Genomic DNA, 22744 nt, shown 5'->3' on the forward strand with positions numbered 1-22744 from the left:
TCCTCTGCTGTGGCTGCATGTGCACTGGCCACCGAAATTAAAAGACAGTGCTCTTCTGGAATTAGCATTGCCAATTCTTTTTTTTTTTTTTTTTTTAAGCAATTCAGGTGTACAGACAACGCACCCTACTAGAAGGTGCACTGATGTCGTGTCTGCATCTGAGGACTTCTGCCAGGTGTGCAGCTCGCTGCTCCAGAATGGGCTCTGTCTCATTTGTACCTTTCGGTATCTCCTTCTTCCTTCACCTTTAAGGATCACTGCTTCAGTGCAGCAGATCCCTGCGCAGGCTGGGCCATGGCTCCAGGAGGCAGGCACAGCCCTTACTGCAACCTGGGCTGAGATTGCGTGAAAACAACGTTCTTTCCTCCTCACCTCCCAGTCTGAGACCTGTGGCTGCCCCAGCCTACGGGGAGGTGGAAGCAGCTGTGAGCACGCTGAGAGGCATTCTGCCCCAACAGACTAACTCTGAAGTCCAGTGAAGGCACAGTTAAACCACAGCCTGCAGACATACCCTGCACAGAACACTGTCCTCTGCTAATTGCGTGTGCTCCCTGTGGTGTGGTCCTACTTTGACTCACTCAGGGCCAAAGAGCGGCATCCTCCACAGGCATCCCAGATGTGCCTGGACTCACGTTTCCGTGCCTACCTCTGAGCAGCCACGTTTCCATCCACCGTTTATTTAGTAAAAAATGAAGCTGGCGCTGTGATGGGCTCTGGGCACACCAGGCTGCAGGCTGGACACTGCAGAGGGAGTGCTCCTGTGGGAGGGAGGAGCCTGAGCGGTCCAGGGCCAGATGGTCCCTCGCCCCTGTTTGTTTTCCTGCCTTGCCTTCTTTGGTTTCTTTTTTCCCAAGATTTATTTATTTATTTGAAAGAGCCATGGCACGGAGAGAGAGAGCGAGCGAGTGAGGAGCGAAAGAGCGAGTGAGCACATTCTCCCATCTACTGGCTCACTCCCTAGCTGGACACAAAGCCAGGGCCAGCACAGCTGGAGCTAGGAGCCAGGAGCTTCTTCCTGGTCTCCTGGGTGGGTCGCAGGGACCCAAACACTCAGGCCATTTTCCACTGCTTTCCCATACCATTGTCACGGAGTGAGCTGGGTCAGAAATGGAGCATGTGGGCTCAGGGCACTGGTGCAGTAGGTTGATCCTCTGCCTGCAGTGCCAACATCCCATATGGGCCCTGGTTCTAGTTTCGGTTGCTCCTCTTCTGATCCAGCTCTCTGCTATGGCCTGGGAAAGCAGTGGAAGATGGCCCAAATCCTTGGGCCCCTGCACCCACATAGGAGACCCAGAAGAAGCTCCTGGCTTCTGGCTTTGGATCAGCCCAGCTTCTACTGTTGCAGCCATTTGGGGAGTGAACCAGCAGATGGAAGACCTCTCTCTGTGTTTCTGTAACTCTACCTGTCAAATAAAAAAATTTTTAAAAAAAGAGTGAAGCAGCCCATATGGCAAGCGGTCTCTCTGCCACAATGCCAGCCCCTTCATTGCATTGTTTCTGCGTGCTGTCGCTGTTATTCACAACTTGCTTTTGAAACATTTGCTTATTGAAATATTTTGAATTACAAATTATTGTACTTTTGAGGGGCAGTGTGACATTTCAGTATAATGTGTACTGGTCAAATCAAGGTAAATGGCATTTTCTCACCTTTGTATTAATTCATGACAGGAACCTGAACACCTCTCAAATTTGCTAAGAAATTACAGAACAGGCTGTTGTGAACTGCGGCCGGCCCACTGTGCCGTGTGGCTCTAGGCGCTTGCTCCCTCTGCCTGACTGATCAGGTACCCGTTTCCCAGTCCTCCTTCCCCCAGGCCTCCCCGTCTCTAGTAATTAGTATTCTGTGTTCACATTGCGTTTTCTAAGCTTCCACACCTGAGGGAGAACAGCAGCATTTGTCTTTCTGTGGCTGGCTTCCTTCTCTTAATATCATGTCCTCCAGTTCCATCCGTTTGGGGGAAAATGACAGATTTTCATTATTTTACGGCTGAATAATAATGCACTGTGTGTGTGTGTGTGTATATATATATACACACCACATTTTTAAGATTTATTCGTCTGTTTTTAACTAATTATTTTCATTTTGTTTGAAAGGGTGGGAGAAGGAAGGAGGGGAGAAAGAGAGAGATCTTCCATATGCTGATTCACTCCCTTGGGTGCCTACAGGAGCCAGGACTAGACCCAGAATTCCACTCTGATTTGGCTAGTGGGTGGCAGGGACCCATGTACTGGAGCCACCGCCTGCTGCATGGTATTGGGTGCGTTAGCAGGAAGCTGGAAGGGAGGTCGAGGACCTAGAGCTGACAACAGACTCTCTGGGACAGAATGTGGGTGTCCTAAGTGGAGATCTGCCTGTCTGCCCAGTGCCTGCACCTACGCTGGGTCTGCTGTTGGACACCGTGGTTGAATCTGCATTTCGGCTCTTGTGCACAATGCTGCAATAAACATGGTAGAGCGGGTGTCTCTTTGATAGAATGGCTTCAAGTCTCATGGATCTATACCCAGTAGTGGGATGGCTGGATCATGTAGCAGTTCTATTTCTAGTTTATTGAGTTTTTTTGTTTGTTTGTTTGTTTGTTTTTGGGGGGGGGGAATCTTCATGTGGTTTTCCACAGTGACAGCACTTATTTACATTCCCACCCAGCAAACAGTATGTAAGCATTCTCCTTTCTCCACATCCTCCCCAGCATTTGTTACTTTTTGTCTCTTTGATAACAGCCTTTGTAACTGGGATGAGGTGAAATCTCATTGTGGTTTTGATTTGCATTTCTCTAGTGGCTAGTGGTCCTTTGGGTGTTTATTAACTGGGTTGTTTTGTGGTCCTTTGCTTCTTTATTAAATGGGTTATTTTGTTCCTGTTAAGTTTATTTTTTGAGTTTCTGATGTATTTTAGATATTAATCGTTTGTCAGGTAAATAACTTGCAAATATGTTCTACTGTTGGTATTTATCTCTTCAATGGATAAGTATTTTCTTTGCTGTCCAGAAGCATCTTGATACGATCTCACTCGTCTACTTTTTATTTTTTTGCTTGTGCTTTTGGGGTCTTATCCAAAAAATCTTTGCTTATCCAAATGTTTTAAAGTTCTTCTCCTATGTTTTCTTCTAGCAAATTCATAGTCCCGGGTCTTACATTTGGTTCTTTGATCCATGCTGAGTTGTTTTTCTTTTTTTGTGTTTGTGGTGTGTGAAAAATGAAATCCAATTTCATTCTCAACACATGTGCATCCAGTTTTGCCAGCATTATTTATTAAAGAGATTGTCCTTTCTCCAGTGTCTGTCCATAGCATCTTAACCTAAAAATCAGTTGGCCATATGCGTGTTGCTTCATTACTGGGTTCTCTATTCTGCTCCCTTGATTTCTGTATTGGATTTTATTCAGTGTCTTGCTATTTTATTTAATATATTACAGTATGCTTTGATGTTAAGTGCTGTGATACTACTAGCTTTATTATAATTATTATCATTCTACATTTGCTAAAGACTACTTTGGCTTTTCTGATCTTTTGTCGATCTATATGAACTTTTGGATTATTTTTTCTGTTTCTGTGAAGAGTGCCATTGGTACTTTCATGGGGATTGCAGTGACTGTAGATTCATTTGGGTAATATGGAAATGTTAGTACTATTAATTCTTCCAGCCCATAAACGTATTTTTCCTTTTTTCTTGTCCTCCATGATTCTTTCATCAGTATTCTATAATTTTTATTCCAGAGATATCTTGCTTTTGTTAAGTTTATTCTTAAATATTCCTGTAGCTCTTGTGAGTAGAATTGCTTTCCTGATTCCCTTCCAGCAAGATTTTTACTGGTGTAGGAAACTGTGGGCTTCTGTGGGCTGATTTTGTGTTGTCAGCTTTTCTGAGTTTTTTCATCAGTTCTAACAGTTTTTTCATGGAATTTTTTTTCCACATGATCTGCAAGCCTGGATATTTTTATTTCATCCTTTGTAGTTTAGTTGTTTTTCTTTTTCTTTTCCCTAATTGTTCTTGCTAAGAAGACTACTACTATATGGAAGGGTGGAAGTGGACCCTCTGTTGTATACCAGACCTTAGGGAAAACACTTCCAGCTTTTCCCCACCCAGCACAGTTGTGGGATTTTCATAAGTATCCTTTATTACTTTGAGATTTATTCCTTCTAGTCCTAATCGTTGAAGGGTTTTTTTTATGATAAGATATTGAATCTTATCTAATGGTTTCCCTGCATCTATACAGACAGCCATGGTATTTGTTCTTCATTTGGTTGATCTGTTCCACTTAGCAATTTGTGAATGTGGAACCATCCTTGCATCCCTGGAATAACTCCCACAGGATCATGGTATACAATCTTTTTATGTGCAGTTGAAGTCAGTTTACTAATATTTTATTCAAAAAATTTACATCTGTTTTCATCAGAGATATAGTTTTCTTTTTTTATTATTGTTATGCCTTTGCTTCATTTTAGTATCAGAGTTCCATCATTTTCAAGTTTTTGAAATATTTTGAGAAGTGTTGGGGTTACTTATTTAAATGGTTTGTAGAAGTCAGCTATAAAACCATCAAATTCTGAGCTTTTCTTTGTTGGGAGACTTCTGCTTCAGGCTCATTGCTTATTTTCAGTGTTTTACTCTTGGTGAGTAGTGTGTGTCCAAAAACTTTTCAATTTCTTCATGGTTTTCCATTTGTTTAGTGTATAGTTATTCATGACAGTTTCTTGTGATTATTTGTCTTTATTATCAGCTGTACTATCTCCATTCTCATCTCTAATTTTGTTTATTTGAGCTTTTTTTTCCTATGTTTTTTCTCTTTGTTAGTCTGATGGCTATAGATTTGTTTACTTTATCTGTTAAAAAAACTTTTCATTTTTTTCTTCTTTTGTAGTAAACCTTAATTTATTTCTGATTATTAATATTTCTTGTCTCTTGCTAATTTGGATTTTTGTTTATTATTGCTTTTTAAGATTTATTTTATTTAGTTGAAAGGAAAGTTAGAGAGGGGGAGAGAGACAGAGATTTTCCATCTTCTGGTTCACTCCCCAAATGGCTGCAATGGCTGGGATTGGGCCAGGCTGAAACCAGGAGCCTGGAACTCCATCCGGGTCTCCCACATGAGTGGCAGTGGCCCAAGAACTTGGCCATCCTTCACTGGCCTCCCAGGTGCATTAGCAGGGAGCTGGATCGGAAGTGGAGCAGCCGGGACTCGGAGCCCACGTGGAATGCCAGCGCCACAGGTGGTGACTTCGCCATCTGCACCAGTGCCAGCCCCTGTTACTGGTTTTTCTAAGTTCTTGAGGTGCTTCATTACATAGTTTATTTGAAATATTTCTGTTTTCTCAATGTGTGCATTTATTGCTATAAACTTCCCTTTTAGTCCTGTTTTTGCTGTATCTCACAGATTTTGATATATTTTATTTTCATGTTCATTGTTTCCAGAATTTGTTAATATTTACTTTTTATTTTTGACATCATATATTTAATTTATATTATAATCAAAGGCTTAATACTCTACTATATAAAGAGTTTCAGAAATAAAAAATTAAAAGGCCATAGTTCACCATGAATATAGGCAATGGGCATAAATAAATAATAATAAATAATCAAAAGATGTTCAACTTCACTCATATAGATTAAGTTTTAAAATAGTCACAATTCATTACAATTATAGCAGAATATAATCTTCAACAGTTTGCTTGATAAATATTTAAAAGAAAATTTGACAGCACTGTATTTTCAGCAGAACCAATGCAGTCAGGCATTGATTTTTTAGTTTCTTCGATGAGCCATCGGTCACTCAGGGGAGTGTTGTTCAATTTTGATGTGTTTGTAAATTTTCCATTGCTCTTGTTGATTTCAAGTTTTGTTCCATTGTAGTCTGAAAAGATGCATGGCATGAATTTGTTTTGCTTTCTGTTCAGTGAGACTTGGTTTGTGGCCTGCCACATATCATATCCTGGATGAGCAGCAGCTGGACGAGGGCTGTGTGAATGTCTGTTAGGTTCATTCACTCTATTGTCTGGCTCGGTTCCAGTGTGTCTCAGTTGATTTCCACCTCGATGGTGTGCCCATGGGTGACAGTAAGGTATTGAAGTTCCCAACTATTATTGCATTGGAATCTAACTTTCCCTTCAGATATAATAATGTTTGCTTTATATATTTGGGCGGTCTGGTGTGGAATGCATTCATATTTACCATCATTATATGTAAATATGCTTATGAAATGGGTCCTTTTATCTGTATATGATGTCCTTTTTGACTCTTGTGTGCAGTTGTTGATCTGAAGTGCACTGTATCTGGTATGAGTAGACATTCCTGCTTGCTTTGGATTTCCATTTGTGTGGATGTCTCTCTCACTGCTTCCAGCCTGTGTGTAGCCTTACCCGTGGAGTGAGTTTCTTTTAGTCAGCATATGGTAAGGACTGTGCTTTTGTTTTCGTTTTTGCTTTTATCCGTGTGTCCAACCTGTGTCTTTTTACTAGGGAGTTTCACCTGTTTATGTTCAAGGTTAATGTTGATAGGTAAGAATTAACCTCATGTCACTTGTTAATTGTCTGTTGGTTGTTCTATATGTTATTTGTTTCTTTCTGCCTCTCAAATTCTTTATGTTCTGGTAGTCTTATGTCAGGACAAAATCTGATTCCTTCTCCTTCTCCTCTGTATATCTGCTATGTTAGTGAGTTTTGAACTCAGTGTGTTTTCATGATGGTTGTTACAATCCTTTTCAGTTGCAGCGTAGGACGTCCTTCAGGACTGCTTGTAGGGCTGATCTGGTGGTGATGCACACTAAGCCTTTAGTACTGATTTTCAAGTGCCAAGAACTGGGTGTGCTGTAACAGGAGTTCACACCTAAGAAAGCATGCAGAGAATTTAACAACAAGTTCTGATCGCACTAAACTTCTCATGCATGTTGGCTCCTGGCAGACCATTCTTCCTTTTGGAGAAGCTGTATAAATGTTTAATTATATCAACAACATGTTTTAATTTGTATTTTGCTTAAGATGTGCATTTCCCATTGTTTTCCATTATTGCATCTGCGTGCTTCCAGTGGTATTATTGAACATGTATAATTTCTGTTGTTAAAATAATTCACATACATAATAATTTTCAAAGCAACTTCCAATTTACTAAAGACGGAAGCACCAGATGTTGGAGCATTAAAAAAATGTTTCAAAACATCAAATATTTTTCACAGATTCCATGATTTCTTTTGTCTCAAGTGCTTTCCCTTTTCTAAGAACTAGAGCCCAATTTAGAACTCTTCTACATAAGTACAGGATAGAATATAAGCAGCCTTGCTATATTTAATTTTTTCAGTAATATTTGTAGGAGCAATCCAAAGGTATAGTTAGAAGCCTTCAAGATTGTTCAATAGAAAAAAAAATGTGTAGGTATGTTGATCTGTGATCCATTGATACGCCACAATAACGTGTTCTAAGAACAGTTGTCTCTTCATTTTATTCCATGCTGTATCTTTTTCAAGATCTGCTTGACTTCCAGAATCCCGTGAGATTCTACTTTGAAAGACGTAGTTGCCATGAGGAATCCGGAAGACAGAACAGACTGAGACCGTGTCACCTTCTTGCGTCGCTGTGTGAGAAAGTCGCGGCCCGCACAGCATCACTCGGCTTAGTGCCTCTCTCACGAGTGTGGCAGCTTCGTGTCTGTTCCGATCTGGCCTGCTCCCATGAAGTTGCCCAGTTGGAGACTGTTAGAAAGCAGTCCTCGAAGGGACGCTGGTGTGCTCGTGTGGGAGGGAGGACTGGCAGTGTCTGCGAAGTCAGGAAGCTGCGGAAGGCAGCTTCTAAAATTATCCAGGCTCAGCTCGTGAAGCCAGAATCCTACAAAGCGTAAGCTCCTAGAACTGGAAAGAGACAGAAATAGTGGAGCAAGCAGATGGAATCCAGACACCAAAAGGAGTCCCTAGCATTCGCCAGGCAGTGTTCCGTATGAAGTTTATTGAGCTGATTTCTTCCTCTTTGCCCATAACTTTTGGTGATCAGGCCTTGACATCTGGGGATGAAGAGAACTCTGCCCATCCCATGTGAGCATTAATTTCTCAGGTGCTTGGTGTGAGCTCCCACGATCCTGTCCATTTCTGAATAGTTTTTTTTTTTTATGCAGGAAACATGAAGGGTTTTGTGCCTGTCATTCTGTACTTTGCAATCTTTGCATCTTCAGATAGTTCATCTAGGTATTTGGTCAGCCAAAAATGTTGACTATTTACAAGTACAAAGAACAGATGATACAAGAGCGATGCAGATGGGCACAGTAAAACTCCTAACCTCCAAGAGCATACGTTCTAGCTTGCAAGAAAATATAGAATTCAAATGGCTAGGAACCAAGAGAGGAGTCACAAATGCCCATAGAACCACTGAATCAGGTCTGGCAAGAAGGGAGAGGAGAGAGAGAGAGCTACTTGTAGGTGCAGGGCCCCAGCAAGTGTGCCGGGATTTGGCCAGGTGAGATGGCAGTAGGGGCCACCCTGAAAGACGTGAAAGCTGCAGACTGGAGGCTGTGTGATTCACACCAGGAACCGTCAGCAGCATCAGTGGTGAGACCCCCGGATTGGCAGAAAGAGTAAGGCAGGCGCAGAGTTGGAATGTAAATTGCCATCACTCCTGACAGGCCTCAGAAGGCTAAGGGACACGTAGTCAGCATCTCCCCTTAATCTGGTCTTGCGCTGACATCGTTGGAGCTGCACTTAGGTTATTGGTGCCACAGTCTACCTCCGTGGCGAGTGAAAAGCTATAAGCCATACTGTATTTTGGATCATTTTTCTCTTTCAGGGAAAAAGTCCTCTTGGTTCTACTGTCTAAAGGAAATAAGCATCTAATTGTATATACATACAGAAATGTTTATGCATGGGTGGGCAGATGCTGCTGTCCCACATCATGACTTCCAACTTCGGCTATAACTGCTTTCTTTATCACAACTTATCTAACTCAGTAGGTGTTCCTAAACCTGAAAAATGTCCTTGAAAATGTGTTCTATAAAGTTGAATTGAGTCCTGTGTCAGGAGGAAAGTTCCATCGCCCTAACGTTAGATGAACCATTTGGTTTAAAGCTTTTGCTACTATCAAAGAATATTTTAATATTTTAAAATCAGAAACAATACTTTCTTGTTTCCACAGTATCAAACAGTGGTGAGGATAACGAATAAATAAACATAATCATTAAATTTATGTATTAATTTTTTAAAAAACAATAGCAATTTATGGAAATATTGCCACCATCTTTTTGAATGGAGTGATTCCTTCATTCAAATTTGGGGGAGGTACTTTGCGGTCATCCTTACAGTACCTCCGGGGTACTGTACACACTCCGGGGTCTTTGGATTTCCTGTCACGGAGATTCTTCACTCCCATTTAATTTTTCTCTCCATGCTATTTGCTTATGAACATTTCATTTCTTGTTCATATTCTTAAATCATTTCAGATTCTTCCTAATTAGCTTCACAAGGCTGCCCCAAATGATACAATTTAGCACTGAAAACCACTATGCCTAAAGTAATGGTATGTGGAATTCATAAAAATTGGGTTGCTTTTAGATACTTGGCTGTGACCTTTCCAGCCCTTAGCAAGCCCTCATTGGCAAGACTTGAGTACACACAGCCAAGGCAGAGCTCCTAATTAGAAATGAAAATCAGCATTTAGTAATTTAAAGGGGCCCGATTCTAATATTTGAGCTCATCTTTGTAAATACAAATTTTAACCATTATGGCCTTGAGCCCTTTTCGGGTCATCGCGTGTTATCTTATTTCCCCTGGTGCATTTTGTGCCCCTTGGCAGGAGCCTCTTGAAGCTCAGAGTCCCTCAGCAAACATGCCCTGCACCACAGTGAGAATCAGCCACGGCTATAGGTGCAGGTGGTCAGAAATGCATCTGGTTGCACCACGGTGCTGGGCCTCAGGGACTTCCCTCATGCGAAGAGAAACAATACCAAAGACCCAGTCTTGCAGTGGGTAGCACCTGGTAGCAGGTGTCATGGTTGAATGCAGGCTGCAGGTGTTCCAAGCATGGAAGGAGTGACGCTCAGAACTTTAAGCTCATAGGTGCCTGGTTGGGTGGTGACTGAGACTGAGGAGAGCAGTGCTCTCGGGACTTTTCATACCCAGGGAGTTGCCCTGCCATTTGCCCCACCAAGATGAGTTGGCACTGGATTTGCTGAGGCTCTGGGGTTTTGTCTTGGGGTGGGTGACTTGCTTCTGGCCCCAAGGGTGCCCATTATAACCACTAAGGAACCCTCACAGTTCACACCGTAGAGTTTGCCTATGTACCCACAGTGCATAACAAATTTATTTTTTAGCCTGGATCTTAAGCTGGAAATACAAATACCTCTGAAGCATTGGGTGGATATAAATTTTGTAAACCACAATCCCCAGAGCTATGGAGAAGCTGTCCTCCCATGTGTGTGTCTTCCTGAAAGGATTCAGCAGGCTTTGTCTGGGGTACAGGCGCCTGGTAACATCTCAGTGCCTCTGCTGTTCCCACTGCCTTGTCTGTCATCCTGGGCTCTCATGGGGCTCACAGCATAAGGGAAGGAATCCAGACCCTATTTCTTTCTCATAGCAAATGCTTAGGTTTTTAAAAACTGACAATGAGCTTCTACTTCTTACTTGATATTTTTGTTGAAAAAAAAAAATGAAGCACTTCTTTTTGAAAGTAGATACTGTTCCTTATTCCTTAGCAGAATGTTTCCTTTTGTTGCTTTGTCACTGCCCTTTTTTGAAGAGGCCCCTTAGAAGGTGTGGCTCTGAGTTGACTATGAGTTTTTGGCCTCCGATGTTTGAATTAAATCTTACTTAACCTCCTGAATACTCAAGGTAAGAAAGATTTCTGCATTTGTATTTATAAAGGAATAGTTTATGGTTTTATGCACCTGGCTCTTCGCAGTCATTTTATTTCCATCTCAGTGAAGAAATCTCAAGTTGTTGCTTGCATGGCTTTGATTCATAAGTCATGTCCTGGTAACTGCATCAGAATCGGGTCTGGGGGGAACATGACGTTCAAGAAAGCTGGCAGAGGCCACAGCTGACTGTGCTGTTGTGCACTGGAGCTCTGGGGCTTTGTGCAGTGTCATGGGGTTCCATGCTCCCCAGCTGCAGGTGCCGTGTCTCTCTCACCATTGAATCTACAGCACATCATCAGTGTAGTCAGTTGTTTCTTGGGCCTTGAGTGCAATGCATTGGCAGCATTCCGATTACAGCAGAACTGTCCACTCTTTGGGCCAGCAGCGCAGCTTACAGAAGTCCCCGATAGCCATAGTATTTGTAAGGAGACCTACAGACAAGGCTTCTTTCAACACTGTGAGTTGGATTTTTCTCTCCCCATCACTTAAACTTTTGGAGGCTGTTTCTCTTGGCCACTTCTTGGTCTAGGGAACAAAACAGGGCATTACAGAGCCAGCAGTGCTGACTGTGTGGAAGTGGCAGCAACATCTGAGCGGTAGGCGGAGGAGGCATTTATTTTAAGGTGAGGACCTCCATGGCAGGTTCACCCAAGCCAAGATGTCTGGGGCTTGAGTTGCTTGGTAAATAGTGTAAGCTGTAAAGATAGAAATAGCGGACCCAGGAGCACTACTCACCTATAAGGTGCCCTTGTGTGCATTAGAACAGCTTTGGCAGCCTGCAGATTCTTGGGCAAAAATCGGTGCCCCTTCTTCTCGGTGGAGTTATTCTCATGATGTTGCTGGCTGAATTTCGGTCTCATTCCACAATCCCACATGAGAATCTCTTCTTGTGCAGAACACAGCCTCTTCAGTACTATACAAAGAAAATTAATCATGCCTTAAATATAAAATTATAGACATGTAGTTACATTCATTTACATTCATTTATTCATAGTCATTCAAAATATGATATTTATGATGACAATCTTGTCAGTAATACATTTGATCTTGGTAAGATTGAGAGAGTTACAGTTATTTTGATAGATGTAGAAGAAGTGTTTGATAAAATTCAGCACATTCATAATATTTAAAAAAACTCGGCAAAGAGTAAATAGGTACTTGTTTGACTTTATAAAGGAGACCTATTAAAAATCACACAGCAAATGTCACCATAGTTAGTGGTGAAGGTCAGCATCCTTTCAGCCATCGTCAAGTAGAAGCCGGGGACTCCTGCCAGCCTCTCTGGCATTCAGTACAGTGCTGGCAATCACAGCCAATTCAGTACAGAAAGGCGAAGAAGGAGGAGTGGTAAGGTCAAGGGTGGGAACAATTTATCCCGGGGAATCCTCCCAGCTCTCTTACCTTCATTTCTGAGGTCAGAAACCATTAGTTAGTGGCTGGCTATTCAATGCAGTGACGCTGCCTCTTGGCAGCCTTTGGTGGATGGATGGCGCCATGTGGAGCCTTTGCCGGTGGCAGTTGGTAGGCGGTGCTTGCCTGGATGGGATCCTGGTCCATGCCCACTTTAACCATAGCTGCTGGTCTTTAATCTCTGTAATACTGCATTAAATGAAGAGCTGGCCATTCTTTTTAAGGACCTTGACACCGTTGAGAGGAGAAATTATCAAAAATCATCCACAGGACTTGGCTTCTCTTCTGATGCGTGGACCACATTCGTGCCGTGTTTGACTGCAGACGTGCAGCAAGGTCCCTCCCTTGCCAAGTCACTGCTGAGTGAGAAATACCAAGAGTTCAGCGCTTGGCTAGCGACACAAGAGAGAGAACTAGGTGATCAGTGCCTTCACAAACCCCACAGTCTGGTAGGGAGACCCCGTGCAGACAGCTCGCTAATCCGTCCTTTTTCAGTTCTAGGATGCAGTGGGGGCACACAGAGGGAAGTAACGTGTTCAGGTAGACTTAGGAGACCGGGACATCACAGGAGAGGCAGCAGCTTCAGCAGAGGCGTGGAGACACGAAGCCACCGTGCAGTCTGTGAATCTTCAAGTCGGTGCCACATCGACCATGTAGAAGCCGAGGGCGTGAGAGGGGTGGGGCAGTGGAGTTAACCCTGTGGTTCAGAATATACGGGAAGCTAAGCACTTGATAATGAGGAGTCACAGAAATGCAGTTAATCCAGTGAATCCGTGCTCTATGAAACTGCTTCCATAACCCACTCTGCAAAAGCTCTTGTACTGGAGCCGCCGCATAGACCATTTGACCACACAGTTCGGGGATTTCCTATAAACACACGAATGACTGTATGTCCGGGATTCAATCCGGCTTACGCTCTCTAGACTTGACAGTGGTGGGGAAAGTGCACTGTAGGAGCCTTCCGCCTTTTGCTTTCAGTGCAGCGTCCATTGCCTTGTTATGTGAGATATTTCATGCTTTCTGATAGAAAAGGCTCCGTGTTAGATAATTTTTCCCAACCGTAGGCTAATGTTAGCATTCTGGTTGTATTTTAAGTAGGCAAAGCCAAACCATGATCAGCAATTAAATGTCTCAGCTGCAGTTTTGCTTGCAATGTGTTCAGCTTGCCATGGACCTCTCAGGTCTGAACTCCATTGTAAGGTGAGGTGCTCTCAAATGAACACTGAGGCTTCCTGGGCTTGTCATGCCATCTCTTGTGTGAATCAGCCTCGTCTCTCACTGCGCTGGCATTTTCCACAGTTCTATCTGAATGTGCATTAAAACATTTCATGGTGAGCTAAAAGCAAATAGTGCCTAATGCTGAGGAACATTCTGCAAGATGAAAACTAAATTTTTCCTGTCATAGTGTAATGCTTGGATGTCCATCATCATCCAAACATATTACTTATTTTGTATTTTATGTACTTACATTTATAGCAAACATATACAATTTAGAGATACTTGGGCCATATTTTGGAAAGGTAGAGTCTTGTTGCAGCCACCTCATAGCATTTTTTTTTCTAAATGAATAGAAATTGAAGCAAAAAGCAGTCGATACTCCTGCTTAAATTTTGCAGCATTTCCCAGAAGAGAAAAATAAATCAAAAAGTCATTCACAGTGCAGAATTCTAAGTATTTCAAGTGAGGCACTTTCTGTATGCCTGCAGGATGCCTTTGAATAAGAAACACACCTACTTTATTACAGAAGCCACAATCTAAAGTGAATGTATACCTGCGCCTGCACCTGTGGGTTTGGATTCTGCCATGCATGAACTCCCAATTAAGTGACCTACACAGTAAATATTTGTATTTTAATACATAAAAATGTGTGTGCTGATACTGAAGATGAGGAGGGGAAACTCTGTAGAGATAAAAATATGGACAAGATGCATTAGAATAAGTAAGTATCTGTGGGCACAAGTGCAGATCTGGAACAAGGTTACTCAATTAATTCACCGTTTTACATGTGAGGAAAGTATACCAGGATAACTTGCAAATCCTATTTCAGCAGATGAAAATCCATCGTGTTGAGCAGGGACTCAACATTCATTTGCACATGTATTTATTTCATGGGAAGCTTTAAGATAAATAGACTATTCTATGTCATTGCTGTCTGCAATATTTTGAAGTCTGGAAACACATGTAACTTCTGAGTTCTGAACATTTGGATTGCACTGCAGTCATCACTGGGGTGGACGCAGTCCCCTCAGCAGTGGCAGCCAGGCTGAGCGTCAGGTCGGGGACCTGGCTAACCACAGCCTCAGGACAGAGAATGACATGATGTCCCCACGTCTGGCTGTGTCCAGCTGTTTCCTCCATACATGCTTGCATGAGCGTAATCGTCTGTTTGCACTTGGTCACACAGAAGGAAGATCAGGAGATGCAGGCACACAGGAAGCAGCCCAGCTGTGGCCTGACACACCGAATTGTAGGTTATAAGGGAGAAAAAGTCAAAGCAGGTGCCAGAAATGTGTTTAAGTGAGGCAAATAAGGAATAAAAAAAGATTTAATGCATCAGTAATGTGGTCAGTAAAGTCGTCTCTTGGTGACCCTGAGGGATTGACTCCAGGAGCCAAGGTCAAGTGTTTGCAGAGCTGGCCCACACCCGCCCCCCGTATATGTTAAATCACCTCTGCATCACCCACAGTATCTACTACAATATAAATGCTGCATTAGTAGTTCTCAAACTGTAGGGTTTAAGGAGTGGGGGTAAGAAAAACATCTCTGTGGCCATGAGGTGTTTCAGGCATTTTTGATCCTTGGCTGAATGTGTAAGCTTGGAACCCATGGATAGAGAGCCGGCTGTGATAGGCAATTTAATTATAACCCCAGGACAGCAATTACGTCTGAGAGAAAAAGCTGTAAACCTTCGAAATCCACCAGCAGTGGTCATGTACAGTTTGCTGTGTTAAGATGCTGCCACCTCATTCGGTCAGAATGCTTGGTTGTGTGAGAAAGCACCCTTCTGCTGATGGCAGATTGGGGATCTTCTTGTTAATCTTTCTTCCAGCTTTGGGAGGAAAGCACTAAAATGTGGGGGAGGTGCGGGAGGAGCAGGAGCCCCACCCAGGCCCGAGGACTTGGAACTGACCTTGGCCAGCATTGCGAGCACACGTCCTGGGCCAGCTACCCCATCCTTGGCCTTCTTCATTTGGATTACTGTAAAGACACTCTGTTTGCACCTTTTAAGATTGATTTATTTACTTGAAAGAGTTGCAGAGAGGGAGAGGTAGGGAGAGCAGTGTCTTCCATCTGCTGGTTCACTCCCCAAATGGCCACAATGGCCAGCGCTGGGCCAGGCAAAAGCCAGGAGCTTCATCCAGGTCTTCCACATGGGTACAGGGGCCCAAGGACTTGGGCCATCCTCCGCTGCCTTCCCAGGTGCATTAGCAGGGAGCAGGATCAGAAGTGGAGCAGTGAGACTCGAATCAGCACCCCTCTGGGAAGCAGGCACCTCAGGCTGTGGTTTAACCTGCTGCACCACAGCACCAGCCCCGTAACTTTTCTAAAAGTGACTCTGATTGCACTAGAATTTTCCTTTTGTGTTTTTATTAGCAATGAAATTCTGCCATTGGGACATGGATAGTTTAGCCAGTTTCTCAAGTCAACTTACATGGTGTTTTTGTCCCACTTCTGGTCCTAGGCTTGAGAATGTGACAGCCCTGTGTGAATCAGATCAGTCCTAAGATAGCCTGAGAATGCAACCTGCCCATGGTCGTCACTGAAAGAAAGGCAGGTGCATGGATGGGTGGACAGATGGGTGAGGTGTGCATGAAAGCGTGATGCTCCTGTTTTCCTAATCGTGCTGTGAATAGAGAGTGCATTTGGGAAATATTATTTGCACTTTTAGTTTCAAAAATACAAATGTTTAAATTAAAATATTGAGGTCATTATCCGTAAGTTCTGACAGGAAACATTCCGGAGGTGATAGGGATCCAATTAGACAATGAGAGTTATAAAAAGAAAGTCATTTAAAGATTCTGACTTAAGAGGGGCATAATTAATTTCCCACAGTAAATTAGCCAAAAGAAGAACAAAAACATGCAGTCCCCTGTGATTTTATAATCGGGAAAAGATGTTGATAAAACATACATGCTTTTCATTTCCCAGGCCCCATAAACTATGTGATCCCAGCACAGAGAGCCAAAAAAATGCTCCGCGGTTCCAAATGTTTCAATACAATGAAGCGAAATGTCACAGAGACTTTGACCTTAGCTGGGACTGCTCCAAATACATCATTCATGATGCGAGGATTTTAGATTAAATAAATGTTCCTACTGATATCTTTTAGGGCATGAAATCTGTGTTTATGCTAGGAACTGATAAAAAGACAGTTTTATATAAACTCAGATAAGAGCAAATTTAGAAGATGGTGATTTTCACTAGATGATCACATCACAGAGGGAGTGAAATGATATGTGTGGAAACTGGAAGGCAAGTTAGCTTCATTTTGCCAGTTAGATAAATCCACTCTGCTGTGTATAGTCCTGTTACAAATGTTATGGGTTAATGTCCCCATCCCTGTTTTCTTGGGAAAAAGGATAATTTCTTCAGATGCAATCTTTAGAGAATCCTTGATTCTTTCATGGCCTATTTCCTGTCTTTGTGTCCAGACTTCTGTGTAAATCAAAGATGCTACAGGTACCAGGCTCTCTGCTGACCACTGCAAACACATTGTCTCATTTAACACTTCCCAGTCATCAGGTTAATGCTTTTGCATATCTCTGTTTTACGGGTGAGAAAGCTCGAACACTAGGTTACAGGATCGAAGGCAGTGGAGCTCCTACACAAACCAATGGGTCCTGTGGCTGTCACATAGGACCCTGGACTGGGAAATGAGCAGAGTTTCACAGCCAAGAAGGATCTGCCTAGTTTTGAATCAGTGCAGAAGAGGGCTCCTGAAGAGCCAGCTGCCTGTGCACTGAACAGTTGTTGGAAGGCCAGTCTTGCAGGAGGTGGATATTTTAGATGGCTCTCCCCATTGAAACGTGAACTCCCTGGAAAAGGGGTTTTATAAACGTCAGACTCCACCCTCCTCAGCCTTTCCATTTCTAATTAGATTTGGCAGAAGAGAGGTAACTTGTGTAAAATCCCAGTGTGGAGATGCACCCCTGTTTTCTGACTTGCATCAGAGAAATTGCTTGCAGGATCAGTCACCTGGCAATGATATTGCCCTCGCCTCTGGAGAACTGAACTTGACGGCATGCGACACCCCTCCTAGCAGCATTTGTTCATGCGCTCTCTACTCAGTCCTGGGTCTGCAAGAAGCCCTGAGGAGGAAAGGGCCCCCAAGTCAGCTCTGATCCGTTTTTTTTTTTTTTATTTGACAGGCAGAGTTAGACAGTGAGAGAGAGAGACAGAGAGAAAGGCCTTCCTTCCATTGGTTCACCCCCCAAATGGCCGCCACAGCCGAGCTGCACCGATCCAAAGCCAGGAGCCAGGTGTTTCCTCCCAGTTTCCCATGAGGGTGCAGGGACCCAAGTACTTGGGCCATCCTCTGCTGCCCTCCCAGGCCACAGCAGAGAGCTGGCCTGGAAGAGGAGCAGCCAGGACAGAATCCAGCACCCCAACAGGGACTAGAACCCAGTGTGCCGGCGCCACAGGTAGAGGATTAGCCAAGTGAGCCACAGCGCTGGACTGATCACTTTTTATCTGAAGAAACCCATTTAGTCTTATTTCACCCAGGACTTCTCAGCTGCTTTTTCTGCAGCATCCATTAGCATTCCTTGGGAAAATCCCTGTCACGGAATGAACAGAACACCATTTTAAAACATAAAGGGGTTTGCCCAGTCCATTGTACCCAAACACAGTGGGCTAAAACCTGCAGCTTGAATGTAATGGTGAAGGTGGAGTACAAGTTGATGGTCATTCTGTGTATATTTCCCACCATTCTGTACAGTTGAACCCAAAAGCATGAGCTGTGAATACTACCAGGCAATTTAATAAGAATGGGGGAGTCATCCACACCAGGAATGTCCTATGTTTGAAGGGATCTCAGCAAGTTTGTGGGAAAATGGTGTTGAAAAAAGATTGTAATGAGATATAAGCTTTATTTCTCAACATACATTGCCACTTAAGTGGCAATACCAGCCATCTAGTCCCTCCATAAATAATGGACAGACCTAGAGACTTAACCTCAATGCAGTCTTTTTTTAATTAATTAATTTATTTTTTTTACAATCTTAACTAAAGAAAAATGGGAGTCCAGTGAAGACACTTTAAAAAAAAATTAGGAAACAGTTTAAGGAAACAAAAAGAAGTCAGAAAGAGCCAAATCAGAACCATATAAGATGAATGCCTAATGATTTTTGCATCGGATTCCCATGAAATCCCCCTTGTTGAAAAGAGGAATGAGTAGCAACTCTTCAGGGAAATTTTTCTGGAAGTATTTGTGCTAAAGATTTGGCTAAATTTCCCAAAACACTTTCATAATAAGTACATACTGTCTATCTTTGGCACCACAGAAAGTGAACAAGCAAAATTCCTTGAAAATACTCCCCCAAAATTTATCTCCCCGACCTTTGTTCTTAACTACTCTGCTGTTGCTTTGTCTGGACCAGTTCTTGGTAGCCGTTGCTTTGATTTTACTTTGTCTGTGGGATTGTACTGGTAAAGCCATGGTTCGTCCCATGCTCCAGTTCTTCAAGGAAATGCTTCAGGATCTTGATTGCATTTGCCTAAATGTCCATTGAGAGCTCTGCTCTTGTCCGCAGCATATCTAGGAACAACAGTTTTATCAGCCATCAACCATAACATTTGTACTTTACATTTTTATTTGAGAGAGAGGAATAGAAACACACACACACGTGTGTGCACAGAGAAAGAGAGAATGACAGACAGCTGTCTTCCAGTTTTTCCCAGGAGCAGAAACTCAGTCCAGGTCTCCCATGTGAAAGACGGGGTCCCATCAGCTAGCACCTGTTGCTCCCCAGGGTTTGCATCAGCGGGAAGTGGAAATCTGTGGCTGGAGTGAATAATAAGGGGCTGTGGGCCCCTTAAGTGGCTTCTTACCTGCTAGGCCACGCTTCCATCTGTGCTTCCACTGTAACTTGTCAGCATTGTGCAAGCTGAATCAGTGGACATGTCTGTGCTGTGGGCTGTGGTTTGTGCTGCTCATCACTGGTCCTCTTCATGCAGGCGACCAACAGGATTAGTTTGCTTCTCACGGACTGCTGTGAACTGCTGTGTGGGTTTCACTTTCAGGATGGTCTCGTTCCTTCTGAGAATGGATTACGTATTTGTAAACTGCTGATGTTCTTTGGACTTTTTCCCCCAAAACTTTATTGTCAAGTTATCGGTGATTTCACCATTCTCCCACCCAAGTTTCATCATAAATTTGAACTTTGTTTCTGCTTCGTTTATGTTCTCCAGTAGAGGCCCTCTTAAACTACCCTTGCTTCCGCCCCAGTCAATCTAGGCTGTGTTCAGATAAGTCCTAACCAGGTAGTGCGAGCTTATTTTGCTGTAAAAATGTTTGAAGTCCGTGTGTAGTTTTTCAACAGCAGGAATTTTCCAAGAATCTTTTGTAGACCCTTTGAATTACAAATAACAGTCTTTATAAGAATTTGAAGTTAAAACTTTCTCACAAGAGAGAATTCCTTGCCACTGGAACAGATTCCAGAAGCAAAGGAGAAAAGAGAGGAAAACTCAGCTTCACTTTGTTCATGAAATGCATTGAATCCTCAGAGTGCTGGAAGAGAAGCAGAGACGTGGAAGCGATTGTCATCACGTGGCTACACTCGTGACACCGAATCCAAGGGTTATGGAATCTGTCCTCAACTCTTACATGTCTTGTGTTTGTATATGTATGCAGATATGCACGGCTGACATACTTTTCTAGGAAGAAAACACATGGGCATTTGTTGTTCTATTTGTCTTTAAAAGAATCTAGGTAACTACCCCTAGATTAAGAGTCTTCTAAAAGCTCGAGAAAAATTCAAATTATGAAAAACCCATGCATGTATTACAAAAGAGTTGGCACTGAAATAAACTTGTATTTTAATTCCATTTTCCAGAAACTTTTTGAAGCAGCTGCATGTTATGGTAGAACCAAGTCCCGTGAGCAGTGCTGCTTAAGCCTCCGTCAGAAGTAACACAGTCCCACTCTGGTTTGTGTTATTTGCTTGTGTTTTTCCAGAATCCCTAAACTCTGGAGAAAACATTCAAATGTCCTCAAAGGTTTGCTGCACTGAAACATTTTCCTTCTACAAATGGAGGGAGAGCAATAAGCCTGGAGTCTTTGCTCAAGGTCACCCACTTCAGTTGTTAGACTGAGAAGTAAACCCACCCCCACACACACACTAGGCATCCCCTTCCAACTTCAAGAACTTTCCCCTCTCCCTGTAAGATCTATGCCAGAGAGATAAAATGTGTGAATTCTTGACTTTCACTCTCGGAGGGTAAGAATTTAAGGGCATTATGGTGAGAAAATAAAATAAATAGGTGAATCTTCTCATTTGAGTTGTAAGTTTATGGAGGCAAAAGCACCCACAAATCACAGATTCTGTAATAAAAATGACTTCCAGCAATAGCACCAATTTTCTTACCCTTTTCAGCTTTCTACAGTGTTATAAAAAAGGAAGGCTTAAAATAATGTGTGAGGAGGAAAGCCAACTCCATTTGCTATGCATACAAGCGTGCACACACACACACACACACACACACTTCCCACATTGTTTTTTAGTAAGAAGGCAAAGGAGTACTCGTGTGCTTTTCTGCACTTAAAAAAATTCAGGCTGGCTGCGGGTTGAAAGTAATGCATCCATTTGGAAGCCCCTGAGATGTCAGACTGATCAGCAGCCCCTCTGGAGCAACCATTACACCCATCACTCAGGGGTGATAAGAGATTAAATCCCTCGCAGGTCTTTCCCCAGGGAAACTCCGAGGCATAGGGACCTCCCTGCAAACAAGTGACATCATAAAGGTTTATGACAGTGGCATCATAAGGTATGAAGAGGAGCAGCTACGGAGGAGAAATCTGCTAACGTGCAAGCAGTAGCTGCATAACTTACTGGGATTGTGCACAATTTTTTTTTATTGAAAAATACTCACTTTTTTGGATATAATATCATTTTCACATTTTTTCCAAAGCATTTCTGCTATATTCCATTGAGCTTTTTTGCAAGTGAGAGTAATGGAAAGAAAGCAGGCATATTTTTAAAAATCTCCCAGTCTTCAACCTATTTTCAGAATGATGAGTGTAAGCTGTGTCTCTTATGCTGTATTCGCAGTGTGTTTTCACCTTCTATGAACCAAATGTAAACACACATACACACACACACACACACACACACACTCTGGCTATGTATTTGGGACAGCTGACTAAATTTAAAGCAAGATGTGGATTGCAATCACTTCTTGACAACACTTCTTGATCTTCCTGTCTAACCCTTCCTTTGGCACTGTCAGGCTATGTTCCAAGCATTTAAAGATGATTTGCAGAGGTTTGGACAGCAAAGAAGGAAGAACTGGCCTGAAGGCCGGGTTCTCCTTTCCCCAAGCCTGCTGGCCACTTGCAGACTCTCCTCATCTCAGGGGAGACAACAAGGGCTCTGTCTTGTTCAAAGGCCTGTGCCCGCATTAAAGAATGGCACTCAGCCAAAGAACTGATGATAAGGGAAATAAGTGGACTTGTAAGAGGCTACACACAGGCTGGCGCCACGGCTCAATAGGCTAATCCTCCGCCTTTGGCACCAGCACCTCAGGTTCTAGTCCCAGTCGGGGCGCCAGATTCTGTCCCGGTTGCCCCTCTTCCAGGCCAGCTCTCTGCTGTGGCCAGGGAGTACAGTGGAGGATGGCCCAAGTGCTTGGGCCCTGCACCCCATGGAGACCAGGAGAACCACCTGGCTCCTGCCTTCGGATCAGTGCAGTGCGCTGGCCACGGTGCACCGGCCGCAGTGGCCACTGGAGAGTGAACCAACGGCAAAGGAAGACCTTTGTCTCTCTCTCTCTCTCACTGTCCACTCTGCCTGTCAAAAAAATAAATAAAAATTAAAAAAATAAAATTTAAAAAGAGGCTACACTCACACTCATACACTCACACTCGTACACGTGCTACGACACGCTGCTGATACACTGGCTGGCTGCTTGATAGAAAGTAGCATCACATTTCAGCTGTGTATGATTATGATGACAAGTAAAATGAGAGTTGATGTTGCATGAATTGTATTTATGAAGTATTTATCTACAAATAGTGGTTAGATTCACTTTCAAAGATCCAAACATTAATCCCAGGAAAAAATTACTATACTTTTTATGTGTGCATGTTTGCACTAACAATGAGTGCAGATACATATTTGGCTTTGATTGATATCAGGTTAAAGTTGGCCTCTAGAATGTCTTAGGTTTCATTTTCCTTTGCAATTACCCAGAAATGGTATATACGGTTGGCGTGTTACAGGTATGTCTTCCTTACAGGGTCCAGGTCTCTATTTAATATGCTGCTTTTTCTTCTAGTTCCCTGAAGGTATGTAATA

At 43.0% G+C, this 22744-nt stretch overlaps 1 protein-coding gene across 7 annotated transcripts in view; it reads left to right on the forward strand.

The window, feature by feature from the left end:
* Positions 1-22744, forward strand: part of SEMA5A (semaphorin 5A) — a 472925-nt gene that overhangs the window by 411294 nt on the left and 38887 nt on the right. The window lies entirely within an intron of this gene.

Source organism: Oryctolagus cuniculus, chromosome 14 (assembly GCF_964237555.1).
Source record: "Oryctolagus cuniculus chromosome 14, mOryCun1.1, whole genome shotgun sequence".
In the NCBI taxonomy this organism is placed as follows: Eukaryota; Metazoa; Chordata; class Mammalia; order Lagomorpha; family Leporidae; genus Oryctolagus; species Oryctolagus cuniculus.